The sequence below is a fragment of the Triticum aestivum genome, chromosome 3B (genome assembly GCF_018294505.1).
Source record: "Triticum aestivum cultivar Chinese Spring chromosome 3B, IWGSC CS RefSeq v2.1, whole genome shotgun sequence".
NCBI lineage: Eukaryota > Viridiplantae > Streptophyta > Magnoliopsida > Poales > Poaceae > Triticum > Triticum aestivum.
In genome coordinates, this window is record NC_057801.1 from 309,711,603 (window position 1) to 309,728,095 (window position 16,493).

Below are 16,493 nucleotides of genomic sequence, written 5' to 3' on the forward strand. Positions count from 1 at the left end.
CACATGGAAGACCTTAAGCCATAGACCAAAGTGTGGGCGGGCACGGAAGAGAGCCTCACACATGACTATGAACGCCGATATGTGGATAAATGAGTTCGGGGCTAGACCCGTAGTAGTACATAAGTCCACAAACGAACGGGTGGAGTGGAAAACCTAACCCTCTAAGGAAGTGGGGAAGGAAGACAACCTGTTCAGTAGGGCTCCGGAGTGGGAAGGACTTCACCTTCAGCGGGAAGCTGGTGCTTGATATCACGGCGAGGTACCCCGCACTCCAGAGATCTGTTATGTCCTTCTCCGTCACGAAGGAGGCCTCCCACTTGACCTTGGAGCCAGCTCCGGCCATTGTCAGAGTAGGTGATGGTGGGGAGAAACACGGAGACTTTGCGGGTGTAGAGAGCTTGGCAGATTGGAAGGCTTAGGAGATGCAAAGGCGCGGGGAGGAAAGTGGGGGTCCCTTGCCCTCTTATAGGCAGTAAAAATACTAACCAACCCCCACTCGTGCCTTGAATCTCGCCTATTCCCAATGAAGGCATGCGCCGCAAATGGTTGGATTACCCAAATGTCATTGATATGCAATCCCGTGTTAAGTTGGCATGATCTCTATTTTGACAGGACGTGCCAATGGGTCTTGGCCTCGAAACACGAAACACGGGGCGTGAAAATGGTTCAAAATGCCTAAGGGTCAAGTTTGACGCTTCGTCGAAAAAGTTATCAGTAAAAGACACTACTCTTATTTTTTTATATCCCGCCTTCGTGGTTAAGGGTTGTATTTATTATGAAAAGCCGGATACAATTCTTTTACAGAGGAAAGTCGATGTGTATTCTTTAAGGAACCCGCCTTGCAATGCCTAAGACAATTTGAGAGCCGAATATATCATCATTGAAGCCTGGTTCAGAGGCTACTGTTGGAGTCCTGGACTAGGGGGCCCCGGGCGTCCGGTCTATTGATGTGGGCCGGACTGATGGGCTGTCAAGATACAAGATAGAAGATTACCTCTTGTGTCCGGTGGAGACTCTCACATGCGTGGATGACACGTATAGATGGACCTATATTTTATTCCTTTCTGTAAAACCGACTTTGTACAACCCTATGCCCCCCCGTGTCTATATAAACCGGAGGGTTAGATCGGAGGCAGGATCACAACATTGTTAGGCTAGCTATCTAGGCTTAGCCAAATCGATCTCGAGGTAGATCAACTCTTGTAACCCCTATACCCTCGAATATAATCAAGCATGAGTAGGGTTTTACCTCCATCGAGAGGGCCCGAACATGGGTAAATATTGCGTCCCTTCTCCATTGTTACCATTGATCCTCAAACACACAGCTTGGGCCCCCCTACCCGAGATATGCCGGTTTTGACACTGACAAGCACGATCTCCTCTCAAACCCTAGTTCATATCTTGTATCTGATCTTTGTCTCAAAACCTCAGATCGGTACATGTGGGTGGCTAGTAGTGTTGATTACTCCTTGTAGTTGATGCTAGTTGGTTTATTCGGTGGAAGATCATATGTTCAGATCCTTAATGCTTATTAATACTACTCTGATTATGAACATGAATATGCTTTGTGAGTAGTTATGTTTGTTCCTGAGGACATGGGAGAAGTCTTGTTATAAGTAATCATGTGAATTTGGTATTCGTTTGATATTTTGATGAGATGTGTGTTGTCTCTCCTCTAGTGATGTTATGTGAACATCGACTACATTGGGAAGGCATTGGGAAGTAATAAGTAGATGGTGGGTTGCTAGAGTGACCGAAGCTTAAACCCTAGTTTATGTATTGCTTCGTAAGGGGCTGATTTGGATCCATATGTTTCATGCTATGGTTAGGTTTACCTTAATTCTTATTACATAGTTGCGGATGCTTGTGAGAGAGGTTAATCATAAGTGCGAGGCTTTTCCAAGGAAGGACACCACTCAAGCACCGGTCCACCCACATACCAAATTATCAAAGTAACGAACGCGAATCATATGAGCATGATGAAAACTAGCTTGACAATAATTCCCATGTGTCCTCGGGAGCGCTTTGCTTTATATAAGAGTTTGGCCAGGCTTGTCCTTTGCTACAAAAAGGATTGAGACACCTTTCTGCACCTTGTTTACTTTTGTTACTTGTTACCCGTTACGAATTATCTTATCACACAACAATCTGTTCCCGATAATTTCAGTGCTTGCAGAGAAAACCTTGTTGAAAATTTCTTGTGATTTTTTTCTGCTCCTTGTTGGGTTCGACACTCTTACTTATCGAAAGGACTACGATAGATCCCCTACACTTGTGGGTCATCCTGGGCACCGAAGTGCGCGCATGCTGTAATGCATCAGCATAGTTTTCTAGCGCAGCCAACTGCATCCCCAGGACCTGAGACCATGCCAGGTCGTCTTGCTTTTTCAATGACATGTGGGTATCGCATGTGAGCAAAGGGCATCTCCAATGTTGCCACGACCGCAGTTGACTAACCTGGCACACCAAAAACCCTCATCCCACGCGCCGTCGCATGGTGCATTCCCAGCCGGCGCCAGTTGCCCGCATTCATGTCATCTGTCCGTATGTCGTCATTAAGAGGCTCGGTGCTTGAGGAACCAACTCCAATGACTTAATGACGTAGCCGGACGCTTGACCTCACTGGAATTCACTACTTAAAGTGGCAACGCCCAGCTAAACTTCACGCCTTACCGCATCCTCCTACTACCTGGCACCACATTCACCATGACCGTGAGCACGAACACTCTGCGGGAGAGCTTGTCTTCGGGGATGAAGCTCGAGGTCGCCGCCCTCGCTCAAGTCACCGCTTGCAATGTAATAGCGTCATAGTTAGAGGTGGACACGAGGGCACAAGTGGTGGCCCCGTTGGCGGCCAACGACGAGAGCACCATCAGCCATGCGTCCTACTTGCCGCCATCCAATGTTCGGAGGCGCATGTGGAAGGTGAAGCGACGCACCATCCACGTCCATCATCATCGACCTCACGTCCACCAGCACCACCAAGGATGACTAGGGCATGGGAGGTGGCAGGGCAGAGTGTGCCAACTAGCTAGTCCGTCTCCTGTGTTCTACTCTTCCTTGCCGGAGACCGCACCTTCACGTCACGGGTCTTGAACCCCGCCCCCCGTACATGGAGATAGCAGATGGAGGACGTCGGTCTCCGCCTTAGAATAGATTTATGGTCGGGTTTCTTTTATTTTTTGTCCTATGAAACTTTGAAATGTAATGAAAATCTGCCATGTTTGCATGAATCTCGTCCGGTGTCTATGAACATTCACAATAATAGTAAGATATATTGTAGGAGTATAAAAATATATGGAATGATCATTCGTTTTTGTGTGTATAAACTTAGAAGGTTTGACCCGAGACAAAGGTAACACGTGAAGTAAATTAACACATAGGGTGTACATACACAATTTATCTTAGGCACTCCAATAGTACGTCCACTACACATTCACGCATTTCACATAGGGTTAACTTAAATTGCCTCTCTCCCCCCTGATTTTCATGGTGGTTGGCCCCTCCTCCCCCCAATCTCCAATCAACAACCCACACATTTCACATTATGTTAATTACAAAACTGGGATTACGTAGGTGTAGAATTACTCGTCCTAAAAAAACCAACTACGCCAACCTCCCACAATATTGCGCGGGAAAAGACCTGGCCTCGCTATTTTAGTCGAGATTACTCGATTAATAGTAGTAGTATTAATGGATCGCGTGAAGCACCAAGTTTAAAAGGAAAAAAGGCAGTACACTCACAACACACGTGTCTCGGTCGCATTGCACCCCTCACATGGTCGGTCCTACACACGCCTCACGCAAACGGAACGAGCTTTGGCTTGCCTCTTCACTGACACATGGGACCGCACTTGGAGAAACCGACCATGCGCCAAAATCCCCCCAAATCCCAAATTCAACCGCTCTTTGGCCAACTAGCCAATAATATTCCCCAAACCCACCTCCCCCAGCCCCCTCCACTCCATTTGCTCCGCCAATATGCTCTCATAGACTGTCATCCTCTAGCTGCACCGCCACCGCTGGCGACATTCTTGTGGAAACGCACGGCGGTTAGTTTCTCCGATGCTACACGCGTTCTAGACTGAGGCTCCGTACATGTCAGAGTAGCACTGAATGTTAGTTGATAGACGTTGTTAATCTCATTGTTTGCCGAAATAGTTTACAGCCAATATGCCCTGCTTAAGAAGCTTTGTTGCCCTACTCTGCACTCAATATCATGGTCTAGTGGCCAATCTGTTAGGTGAAATATCTCTACACCGTTTTATACTCGATCTTTGTTGCTGAGATGGCCTTCGATGGTTGTGTGCTTGGCCTCATTGACTACTGAAACAGCCTGCCATAATTTAGCACTTAATCTGTTTGCTGAATTAGCTTTAAATATATTTCGTTACTTAGATGTGCTTGTTCAAATATCATGCCATAGCTTTAGACATTGACCTAGGTATTTTTTCTAGACTTCATAAAAAAGCATATATGTTTTTCCTGTAATATCTTGTAGAAGAACTAATTTGTATGTCTAGCAGATGGACATGACTTGGATAACTTCTGCTCGAAGATTCTCCACTGCATATGTCGAGGGGGTTGAAAACTTCATGAACTTTATCAGAGCTGAGTACGGTGGTCCGAAATCAGATGTGCTCTTCCCATATAGTAGTTGTATGAATTTAGTTTCAAGACCCTATTCAACAGCGCAAAATCATCTACACTTGTATGGGATGTCGGTCACATATACTAGGTGGGTTCATCATGGTGAAGCTATGAACGTTAATGTTACTGACTATGTGGAAGCAGCAGATCACCATCTTGATCTGCCTGATGCTCAAGTGGAAGAGGAGGAGGAGGTGGTGGTGGCGGAGCTAGTGAGTTTGTCCAACATTAAAACAATGCTATGAAATGCTCACGCATTTCATGAACTTTCACCTACAGAAGAAAAATGGTGGGGTCGCATGTTGGAACAATGCAACGTGGTTGTCACCCCAGGAAATAAGCTGTTAGTATTCTCAGCTATGGTCACCTTTATTCAGGTGAAGACATCTGAGTGGATGACCAAACAAATCATTCAATGCGATGTTGGTTGCTTTCCGCAAATCTTTCCCAGATGCGTCTCAGATGCCACACACCTACAGTAAAATGAAGAATTTCCTTCGTGCAATTGGAATTGGATATGATATGATCCATGTTTGTAAGAATTATTGTGTTCTATTCCAGAAGGACAACGACCAGACCAAGACGTCACAGAACCCCATCTTGATCAATAAAGCTTTCATCTTATATTCACAATATCCAGATTGCAATCTCGGTTTCTTGCTTGTTTTTCGTGTGCTCGCAGGAAATAGACCCTCGTGGTCAGGGTGATCGTGCTCCGGTGTGGTTAATAACCCCTCGGAAGTTGGTTTAGCGATTTCTAAGGCACGATGTTTTCGGACGCTCGTAGTCGGATTGTCAAAGTCCACTCCCACAGAAAACGATAGCTATCTCATCGAAACATTGGGGCACCTTCGCCTCTATCAAGTGGTATGAATGCCCAAAATTCAAATCATCAAGATGCAAAGATGGCGATGCCGTGAAGAGAATTCCTCGTAATGTTCTGAGACATTTTCCAATTATACAAAGATTGCATACGTTGTTTTATGATGCTGAAACAAGAGAGGATGTACTGTGGCATTCTAGGAACCAGCAGTACAGAAGATCAGAATGTAATGATCCATCCATATCATGGTAGTGACTGGAAGAGCTTCAATCAAAAACACAAAAAGTTTGCTGCTGACCCAACAAACATTATACTTGGCTTAGCTACAGAGGATTTAACCCATTTGGCTATCAGAGCGCCACATATAACATGTGGCTAGTGTTTTGTATCCCTTATAACATGCCTCCAAATGTTTGCACGAAAGAATCAAACTACATGATGACCTTGCTCATCCCAGGTCCAAAAAGTCCTGGAAAGGATTTTGATTTATTCATGGAGCCTCTTGTGGAGGAACTTCAATAGCTATGGAGGGGTGTTCTCACTCGAGACCTATATAGCAGCCCACTAGCTGATTGCTTTCTGCGTGCTATTATAATTTGGTGCATCCATGATTATCCAGCTTTGGGCACTATGCCAGGGCGAACGACACATGGTTACAATGCATGTGTTCACAAAAAGAATCCGCTGTTATACACAATAGTTAGCAAGATCGGTTACTTTGGACACCACTGTTTCCTTTCCAAGGACAAGACGTGTCCTACAAAATACCGAAGTCATGTGTTCAACGCAATGCATGAATCGTGATGCGCCAAAGAGGCTGACCGGGGATGAGTTGCTAGTGGAATTAGAGAAGGTCAGTGTCACATCCCTAGTTCTGGTCTGCCTAGTGCTAGCATCTGGTGTTGCATCATGTTTATTTTCCTCGCAAACTTGGAAATGGGGATGGCAGAAACCCCCAGTACCACCTAATCCAACTAGGGTTTACTAAAATCTTTTTCAATGAACCTGAAATGCCCTTCAAAAATGTTCATCATCTTTGCCTTGGTCTAGAACCTCTGACAAAAATGGTGCACACTTTTCTAGGACAACTTGGGTCACTGAATTAAATCATATGGTATTTGCATTTGGGCATTTAGATGCTATATAATATTTTAAATGTCCAAATAATCATGAATTAAAATGTTTATTGTTGGAAATAATCTAAACTGTGGCCTTGAGCAGTTTCATCATTTTTGAGATAGTTTTGGTATTTTTAATAAAACCCTAAAGTTGCAGCAAAATAGAAAGCAGAAGAAAATTAGAAAAGAAAAGAAAGGTACTTAACTTACCCGCCGACCCAACACTGTTGGCCAAGCCCACCTGGCGCCCTGTCGTTTTCCTCCTTCGCCAGTAGGAAGAGGGCGTTTGCCCAGCGCGCACCGGCCACCTCCACCATGCCTGTCTGTCCCCTCCTCCCCCTGGATGTCTCTCGCGGGACCATAGAGGCCCTGAACCTCTCTCACAGTCTCCCCGAGCTTCTCCCCTCCTCTGCTCTCTCTCCTCTCATGCCCGAGTGTCGTCGTCGCCGCCGCTCGCTGCTGTCGTGGACACAACCACTGCCTCGCCTCACCGATGCGCTCAGAGGCTCCGCCTCGACCACCTCTTCCTCCTCACTAAGACACGCCCCGCCGGAAGCCCTGCAGCGGTTTCCCCGACCTCTTCTTCAAGCTTTGGCCGCCGAGATTGTCGGCACCCATTCGTCGTCCATGGTGCCTCCCCGAGCTTGCTGAGCTGCCCTGCCGACTCTATGTGAGCCCTTGCGTCGAACACCCCTCTCCTCTGCTTCATTTGGTCGCCATAAACGTCGCCCCCTTGCTGACCGTAGGACGCCGCTACACGAGCTCGTCACCAACGAGGCTTCGGTGAACTTTTGGTCCCATACTTGTGCCTGTTGGCCTCGTGAGCACGCGTAGAACCCGACGAGACCCTGGTGACCTTTTGGTCCCATACCTGTGCCCGTTGGCCTCGTGAGCACGTGTAGAACCCGTAGGTACTAACTACTAACCTCCCTACATGTTGCATTGTTAGTTTTGTCACTGCCCGAACTTCGGCCGCCGTCTTAGAGTTCGCCGCCGTCAGCTCCGGCCGCCCCAGGCCGTCCCGCTTGCTCCACTAGTCGCTGCTCACTCCCAGGAGCACGTAGGTGAAAATGGCGCTGCAAACCGAGCCTTGTGGGCGTTTTTCGAAGCTCACTGAGGGAGTCCTGGATTAGGGGGTGTCCGGATGGCCGGACTATGACCTCTGGCCAGACTCCCGGACTATGAAGATCCAAGATTGAAGACTTCGTCCCGTGTCCGGATAGGACTTTCCTTGGCGTGGAAGGCAAGCTTGGCTATATGATATGAAGATCTCCTCCCATTGTAACCGACTCTGTGTAACCCTAGCCCTCTCCGGTGTCTATATAAACCAGAGAGTTTTAGTTCGTAGGACGAACAACAATCATACCAAAGGCTAGCTTCTAGGGTTTAGCCTCTCTGGTCTCGTGGTAGTTCAACTCTTGTACTACCCATATCATCAATATTAATCAAGCAGGAGTAGGGTTTTACCTCCATCGAGAGGGCTCGAACCTGGGTAAAAACATCGTGTCCCTTGTCTCCTGTTACCATCCGCCTAGACGCACAGTTCGGGACCCCCTACCCGAGATCCGCCGGTTTTGACACCGACATTGGTGCTTTCGTTGAGAGTTCCTCTGTGTCGTCACCTTTAGGCCCGATGGCTTCTTCGATCATCAACCACGACGCGGTCCAGGGTGAGAATTTTCTCCCCGAACAGATCTTCGTGTTCGGCGGCTACGCACTGCAGGCCAATTCGCTTGGCCATCTGGAGCAGATCGAAAGCTACGCCCCTGGCCATCAGGTCAGGTTTGGAAGCTTAAACTACACGGCCGACATCCGCGGGGACTTGATCTTCGATGGTTTCGAGCCACGGCCGAGCGCGCCGCACTGTCATGATGGGCATGATCTAGCTCTGCCGCCGGACAGCGCCCAGAGTGCCGCTCAGGTGTCCGCTCTGACCATTAGCTCAGAGCCGACTGCGCCAGTCATGGACGGATGGTTGGACACCGCCCCGGGAGCCGCAATGTCTACGGCGATAGAGCCGAATACCAGCCTAGTCCTTTGTGAGGCCTGTGACTCCAAGGTGCCGGACTCTGTTCCGGACTCCGAATCTTCCGCACCCCTTCCGATCGAACCCGATTGGGCTCCGATCATAGAGTTCACCACCGCGGACGTCTTTCAGCACTCGCCCTTTGCCGATATCCTGAATTCACTAAAGTCTCTCTCTTTGTCAGGAGAGCCCTGGCCGGACTATGGTCAGCATGGTTGGGATGCGGACGACGAAGAAATTCGAAACCCACCCACCACCCACTTTGTAGACACTGTCGATGATCTAACCGACATGCTCGACTTCGACTCCGAATACATCGACGGTATGGACGCCGATGAAGGAGACGACCAAGAACCAGCACCTATAGGGCACTTGAAAGCCACCTCGTCATATGACATATACATGGTGGACACCCCCAAAGCAGGGCATGGCGATGAAAAAACGGAGGACGACCCCGCCAAGAAGCAACCCAAGCACCGACGTCAGCGGCGCCGCTCTAAATCGCGCCAAAGCAAAAACGGCGAGTCCGGCACTAGAGACAACAACACCCCGGATAGTGCCGAAGACAACCCCCTCCAGCAGGATTCAGCGCAGGAGGACGGAGTAGCCAGCCCTCATGAGAGAAAGGCAGACAGGGAGGTCGAGGACGATAATTATATGCCTCCCTACAAAGACGAGGCAAGCCTCGACAACAACGAATTCGTCGTGCCAGAGGATCCCGTCGAACAAGAGCATTCAAATGCAGGCTTATGGCCACGGCAAGCAGCCTCAAGAAAAAACAGCAGCAGCTTAGAGCTGACCAAGACTCGCTAGCCGACAGATGGACTGAAGTCCTGGCGGCCGAAGAGTATAAACTCGAACGCCCCTCCAAGAGCTACCTAAAGCGCAGGCCGCTACCCCAACTAGAGGAGGAAGCAACTAAACATACATCACTAGCGTACGATGCACCCGATCGGCCACCCCGTGGCCGCGACAGAGAGGCCTTTCGGCCCTCAACTCAAGCCGCACCCCGACGCCGCTCCAAAAATACCAGAGCACGGGGAAACGCAACAGACCAGTGAGACATATTGGAGGATATGGCAAGGCAAACAAGATCGATCTATGGATCGTGTGGGCGCCCCACGTCACGTGACGATAACCGTCACACCGGATATGATAAATACAGCCAGGCCGAACACAACAGACAAAGCTCATCCGAGCTATGTCGCGATATAGCCCAGTACAGGGGCGCCGCACACCCACTATGCTTCACAGACGATGTAATGGATCATCAAATCCCCGAGGGTTTTAAACTCGTAAACATTGAATCATATGATGGCAAAACAGATCCCGCGGTATGGATCGAGGATTATCTCCTTCATATCCACATGGCCCGTGGTGATGATCTACACGCCATCAAATACCTCCTGCTCAAGCTTAAAGGACCAGCTCGGCATTGGCTTAACAGCCTGCCAGCAGAGTCAATTAGTTGCTGGGAGGACCTGGAATCTGCATTCCTTGTCAACTTCCAGGGCACTTATGTGCGACCACTAGACGCCGATGACCTAAGCCACATAATCCAGCAGCCAGAGGAATCGGCCAGACAATTCTGGACACGGTTCCTAACCAAGAAAAATCAAATAGTCGACTGTCTGGACACAGAGGCCCTTGCAGCCTTCAGGCCCAACATCTGAGACGAATGGCTTGCCTGGCACCTAGGACAGGAAAAGCCGAAATCTATGGCAGCCCTCACGACACTCATGACCTGCTTTTGCGTGGGAGAAGACAGATGGCTAGCTCATAGCAATAACATAACCAAGAGCCCTGGCAATTAGGATACCAAGGACAACAATGGCAGGTCACGTCGCAACAAGCACAAGCGCCGCATTAACGGCGACAATACTAAGGATACGACAGTTAATGCCGGATTCAGAGGCTCTAAACCCGGTCAGCGGAAGAAGCCATTCAAAATATACCCTCCAGGCCCATCCAGTTTAGACCAGATACTCGATCGCTCGTGCCAGATACACGGCACCCACGAACAACCAGTCAACTAGACCAACAGGGATTGTTGGGTGTTCAAGCAGGCAGGCAAGTTAAGTGCCGAAACCAGAGACAAGGCGCTGCATAGCGATGACGAGGAGGAGCCCCGGCCACCGAACAACAGAGGACAGAAGGGCTTCCCCCTGCAACTGCGGACGGTGAACATGATATACGCAACCCATATCCCCAAAAGGGAGCGGAAGCGTGCTCTCAAGGACGTCTATGCGTTGGAGCCAGTCGCCCCAAAGTACAACCCATGGTCCTCCTACCCGATCACTTTTGATCGAAGGGACCACCCCACTAGCATTCGTCATGGCGGATTCGCCGCATTGGTCCTAGACCCAATCATTGACGGATTTCAGCTCACTAGAGTCCTCATGGACGGTGGCAGCTGCCTGAACCTGCTTTATCAGGATACAGTGTAAAAAATGGGTATATATCGAGTTGTACAGGCTCGGTTACACTCGAAGTGGTCTTCGGATCCCCGGATAATTTCTGAAGGGAAGATTTAATCTTCAACATAGTCCCATTCCGGAGTGGCTATCACGCCCTGCTCGGACGAACTGCATTCGCAAAATTCAATGTGGTGCCGCACTATGCATATCTCAAGCTCAAGATGCCAGGCCCTCGCGGAGTCATTACGGTAAATGGAAACACCGAACGCTCTCTCCGAACGGAGGAGCACACAGCAGCCCTGGCGGCGGAAGTACAATGTAGCCTCTCAAGGAAATTCTCCAATCTGGGTGTTAAACGTCAGGACAACGTCAATCGCGCCCGAAGTAACCTACAACAAAACTGGCTGGTACGTTCCGAGCAAGCATAGCAATGCGGCCCCGACCCCAGCCCTCGCCAGATGGCGATAGGGGTAGCACGCATACATAATTACGCTTTCGAAATACCATGGGCATAAGGGGAGGGGCACAACCATGGCACGCCCAGAATGCGGCTCAACCGCACTAGGGGCTCCCTATTATGCCGTTTTCTTTTTTTTATATATACTTTCAGGACCCAACTATCCAGAAGGCCTGTGCGGCAATACACTCGCCGAACACACGATGCAACAGCCAGGGAGAGAACAAGCCACGTCAAATGTCCAGGTGGTCTCTATAACGAGCTAAATACCTGTTTTACTTAAAGTCTCGCAGCTTGCCCCTGGAGGGGGACATGTCAAATAATCCCATCTCTTGCTTATCGCACTTTGTATCGTTCTGCTTTCATAGCAGGCATTTTTAATAAACAATACATAGCTCTTATCTATTATTGTATTCATCTATTTTTATACAAATATGTTCAGTCATGACATTATGCAACCATACACTTTGGTACGGCCAATACACCAGGGGCTTAAGCTCCCCATAACACGGTGTGAGAAGACCGAACACTCTCATGAGTGCGGCACCCCGAACTTATAGCACTATATGCATCAGCTCCGAATCATGTCTTGGGTCAATAGTTGGGTTTGCCCGGCTCCCATGTTTTGGTACCTTACGTTCCGCAATGTTGGCTAAGGTAGCGCTGGGAGGACTACTGCGATTGTGCCCCAGTTGAGCTGGGTTAACACCTCAGTAGAGAAAGCTAAAACTGACTGTCATGATAGTGCGAGAGACCGGTCGCTGTTCGCGAGGTTTTTTCGAGTCCCTAAAGACTTATGCCGCTTAGAGAGAGGAGCCGGACTTATCTGTCCTAGGCATGGATAGCGCCCCAAACTCGGTCTTCCGAATACTAGGGGCTTCGCTGAAATTTAAAATTATAGAATTCTATGGCTAAGTGAGAGTGATAAAGCATTATAAGTCTGATGGCCTTGTTCGTTGCGCTGAGTGCCTCCCTAGATGGACCCAAGAATGGGAACAAGAGCGCTCAGGTTTATCCCGAACACCCCAGCACTAGTGGCATGGGGGTAGAAGCCGACGACTTGCATCTCTCAGATTTGATAAACGGTCACACAGAAGGTAATATTTTAAATTAACAAGCGTTGCTTAGCGCATATGAACACAGTTTTTAGCGTACAGGATAACAGATGCGAGTCTACTCAAAAATTACATCTTTGGAGCATTCACCTGCTATAAGGCGGGCACCCTTCAGGACGCCCTCATAATACATCTCGGGCTTGCGATACTCCTTGCCCGACGGTGGCGCGTCCATCACAAGCTTCTCGGCGTCCATCTTGCCCCAGTGCACTTTAGCACGGGCAAGGGCCCGACGGGCACCTTCAATACAGACCGAAGTAGCTCCCAGGCATGGCTTCTCTAAGCCACAGCCGAACTATGAGGCCCTTCATGGCATGTTCGGCCACCTTATGGAGCTCGACCAGCTGCTTCAGCTGGTCGCTCAGGGGCACCGGATGTCCGGCCTCAGCATACTGGGACCAGAACACTTTCTCCGTCGAGCTTCCTTCCTCGGTCCGGTAGAATGCGGCGGCATCGGATACACTGCGGGGCAGATCTGCGAATGATCCTGGAGAGCTCCGGATTCGGGTAAGTAATAGGTAATTTACTTTCACATGCTTGCTTTGCATAAAGAATGCCTTACCCGCCGCAATCTTTTTCATCTCCTCAATCTCCTGGAGGGCTTTTTGGGCTTCGGCCTTGGCAGATTTGGCGCTTTCAAGTGCCGAGGAAAGCTCGTACTCTCGAGTCTTCGAGTCAAGCTCTAACCTCTCATGTTTTTTCACAAGAGCATCGAGCTCTTGCCGCACCTCCACCGCCTGCGCCTCTTGCTTTTCTCACTCGGAGCGCTCCATGGCTGCATTGTCTTCGGCCTGGGAAAGCGCTTCCTTCAGGGTCGCCACCTCGGTCGTGGCCCCTGCAACATTCATGTTAGTCCTGTCATTATTTGCAACCAGGTATTTCTATATACATTTACATACGGTATTACATACCCTCCTTGTCCTCGAGCTGCTTCTTGGCATGGCCGAGATCGTTCTCGGACCGCTCGAGGTTCTGCTTCAATGCGTCGACCTCCTTAGTCAGTGCAGTAGAGGTCAGCAGCGTAGCCTGCATTCCCATATCGACATATTTATGTTAGACTCCTGCGTATATCTTTTTAGATCCTCAGTCAGGCTTTTCTTTCGAATGCCGAACTGAGCATCAGGGGCTACTGTCTATGCGGTAACATTTTTATATGTTTTGAATACATACCTCAAAGCCTGTTAGCAGGCTGGTACAGGCTTCTGTCAGCCCGCTCTTGGCGGACCGAACCTTCCGAATCACCGCACTCATAACTGTGCGGTGCTCCTCGTCGATGGAGGCGCCGTTAAGCACCTCCAGCAAACTGTCCGGCGTCTCCGGTTGGACGGAGGCCGCCGGCGTCGTAGGTGTGCCTTTCTTGCGAAGGCACCGTCTACCGGACTCTGGAACCGTTGTCGGTTCCGGAGCGGTGTCCGGCCCAGGGCCGGACTTAGATCCCTCTCGGGCTTTACCCCCTTTGGGCCTGGAGTCTGGGAGGTCGCCTTGCGGCACCTCCAGGACCACCTCCTCCTGGTTTAGTCCCTTTTGGGACTCCACCTCGCCGTCATCCGTAGGGAGAGGGGAGGAGGCCGTCGGAAGTGAAGCGCTATTCACGTCCGACAAATCCGGGGAGCCGCTCGACGAATCACCGAGCTGAGCCTTGGGTGGACTGCATGATTAAATTCGGCATCAGAAGGTACCATACATTAGAGGAGCTCCATGAGTTATTCTGGTATCCGGACACTTACGATTTTGCGAGGGGCTTGACCCTGGATGGCCATTCCTCCCCACCGTCTTCGGCATCGGAGGTGTAGTCCGGCAGAAGGGCCCTCCCCTTTTTGGACCCTCCGGCCTCCCAGTTGGGGCGGCCTTCCTTTTCTTTCCTCCCCCCGCTGGAGGGGGAGAGGCTTCTTCTTATTCCTCCTCCTCGTCCTCAGAGGCGGAGGGTGCTTCGGGGTTGTCAGGCGATCAATCCGACACCACCAGGCGCCGGGAACTCTTTCGAGTCCCCGTGGCCTTCTTCTCCTGCAACACGTGAGGTGCCGTAACCAGCAGCTTCGTCAAGCATGCGTCTGCTGGCCCTTCGGGCAAAGGGGCCGGACAGTCAAACTGTCCGGACGTCCTCTTCCAGTCTTGTCAAAGGAGCAGGAGTTTAGATCCTACATGGAGTCAAACTATGAAAATCAAGTGTCCCGTGGAGGACTAAAAGCAAGCTTACTTCGGTGGCTTGGTGCTTGGCGCAGAATCCGCGATCCTCGGTGATGGGAGGGGAGACCTCGGAGCTCTTGAATAGCACCTTCCAGGCGTCCTCGTCCTTTGTTTCAAAGAGCTGGGACAGAGTCTGGTGCTGGGCCGGGTCGAACTCCCACAGGTTGAAGGCCCGTCGTTGACACGGAAGGATCCGGTGGAAGAGCATGACCTGGACTACATTAACAAGCTTAACCTTCTTGTTCACCAGGTCTCGGACACAGGTTTGGAGTCCGGTCACCTCTTTCGGACTACCCAACAAAAGGCCCATCTCTTTCCAAGATGTGAGCCGTGTGGGGATGCCAGATCGGAATTCGGGGGCCGCTGCCAATTCAGGGTCACGTGGCTCGGTGATATAGAACCACCCCGACTGCCACCCTTTGATGGTCTCTACGAAGGCGCCCTCAAGCCATGTAACGTTGGCTATCTTGCCCACCATGGCACCTCCGCACTCCGCTTGGCGGCCGCCCACGACCTTCGGCTTGACGCTGAAGATCTTCAGCCATAGGCCAAAGTGAGGCTGGATGCGGAGGAAGGCCTCACACACGACGATAAACACCGAGATGTTGAGGATGAAGTTCGGGGCCAGATCGTGGAAGTCCAGGCCGTAGTAGAACATGAGCCCCTGGACGAATGGGTGAAGAGGAAAGCCCAATCCGCGGAGGAAACGGGGGAGAAACACGACCCTCTCATGGGGCCCAGGGGTGGGGATGAGTTGCCCCTCATCTGGAAGCCGGTGTGGCGATGTCGTCAGACAAGTATCCGGCCTTCCTCAACTTTTTGATTTGCCCCTCCGTGATGGAGGAGGCCATCCATCTACCTCCCGCTCTGGACATGATTGGAGAAGGGTTGAGGTGGGAAGTGCGGACTTGGGCGCTGGAGCTCGAGTGCGCCGGGATGGATAAGCAACGGAGGAAGAAGGCGTAAATGGAAAGGGTGGATCCTCATCCCCTTATATGGGCGGCCGAAACTATAAGCCCCCACCAGCCTAATAAAACTCGCCGTCGTCCGTAGGGAGAGGGGAGGAGGCCGTCGGAAGTGAAGCGCTATTCACGTCCGACAAATCCGGGGAGCCGCTCGACGAATCACCGAGCTGAGCCTTGGGTGGACTGCATGATTAAATTCGGCATCAGAAGGTACCATACATTAGAGGAGCCTCATGAGTTATTCTAGTATCCGGACACTTACGATTTTTCGAGGGGCTTGACCCTGGATGGCCATTCCTCCCCACCGTCTTCAGCATCGGAGGTGTAGTCCGGCAGAAGGGCCCTCCCCTTTTTGGACCCTCCGGCCTCCCCAGTTGGGGCGGCCTTCCTTTTCTTTCCTCCCCCCGCTGGAGGGGGAGAGGCTTCTTCTTATTCCTCCTCCTCGTCCTCAGAGGCGGAGGGTGCTTCGGGGTTGTCAGGCGATCAATCCGACACCACCAGGCGCCGGGAACTCTTTCGAGTCCCCGTGGCCTTCTTCTTGGCCTTCTTCTCCTGCAACACGTGAGGTGCCGTAACCAGCAGCTTCGTCAAGCATGCGTCTGCTGGCCCTTCGGGCAAAGGGGCCGGACAGTCAAACTGTCCGGACGTCCTCTTCCAGTCTTGTCAAAGGAGCAGGAGTTTAGATCCTACATGGAGTCAAACTATGAAAATCAAGTGTCCCGTGGAGGACTAAAA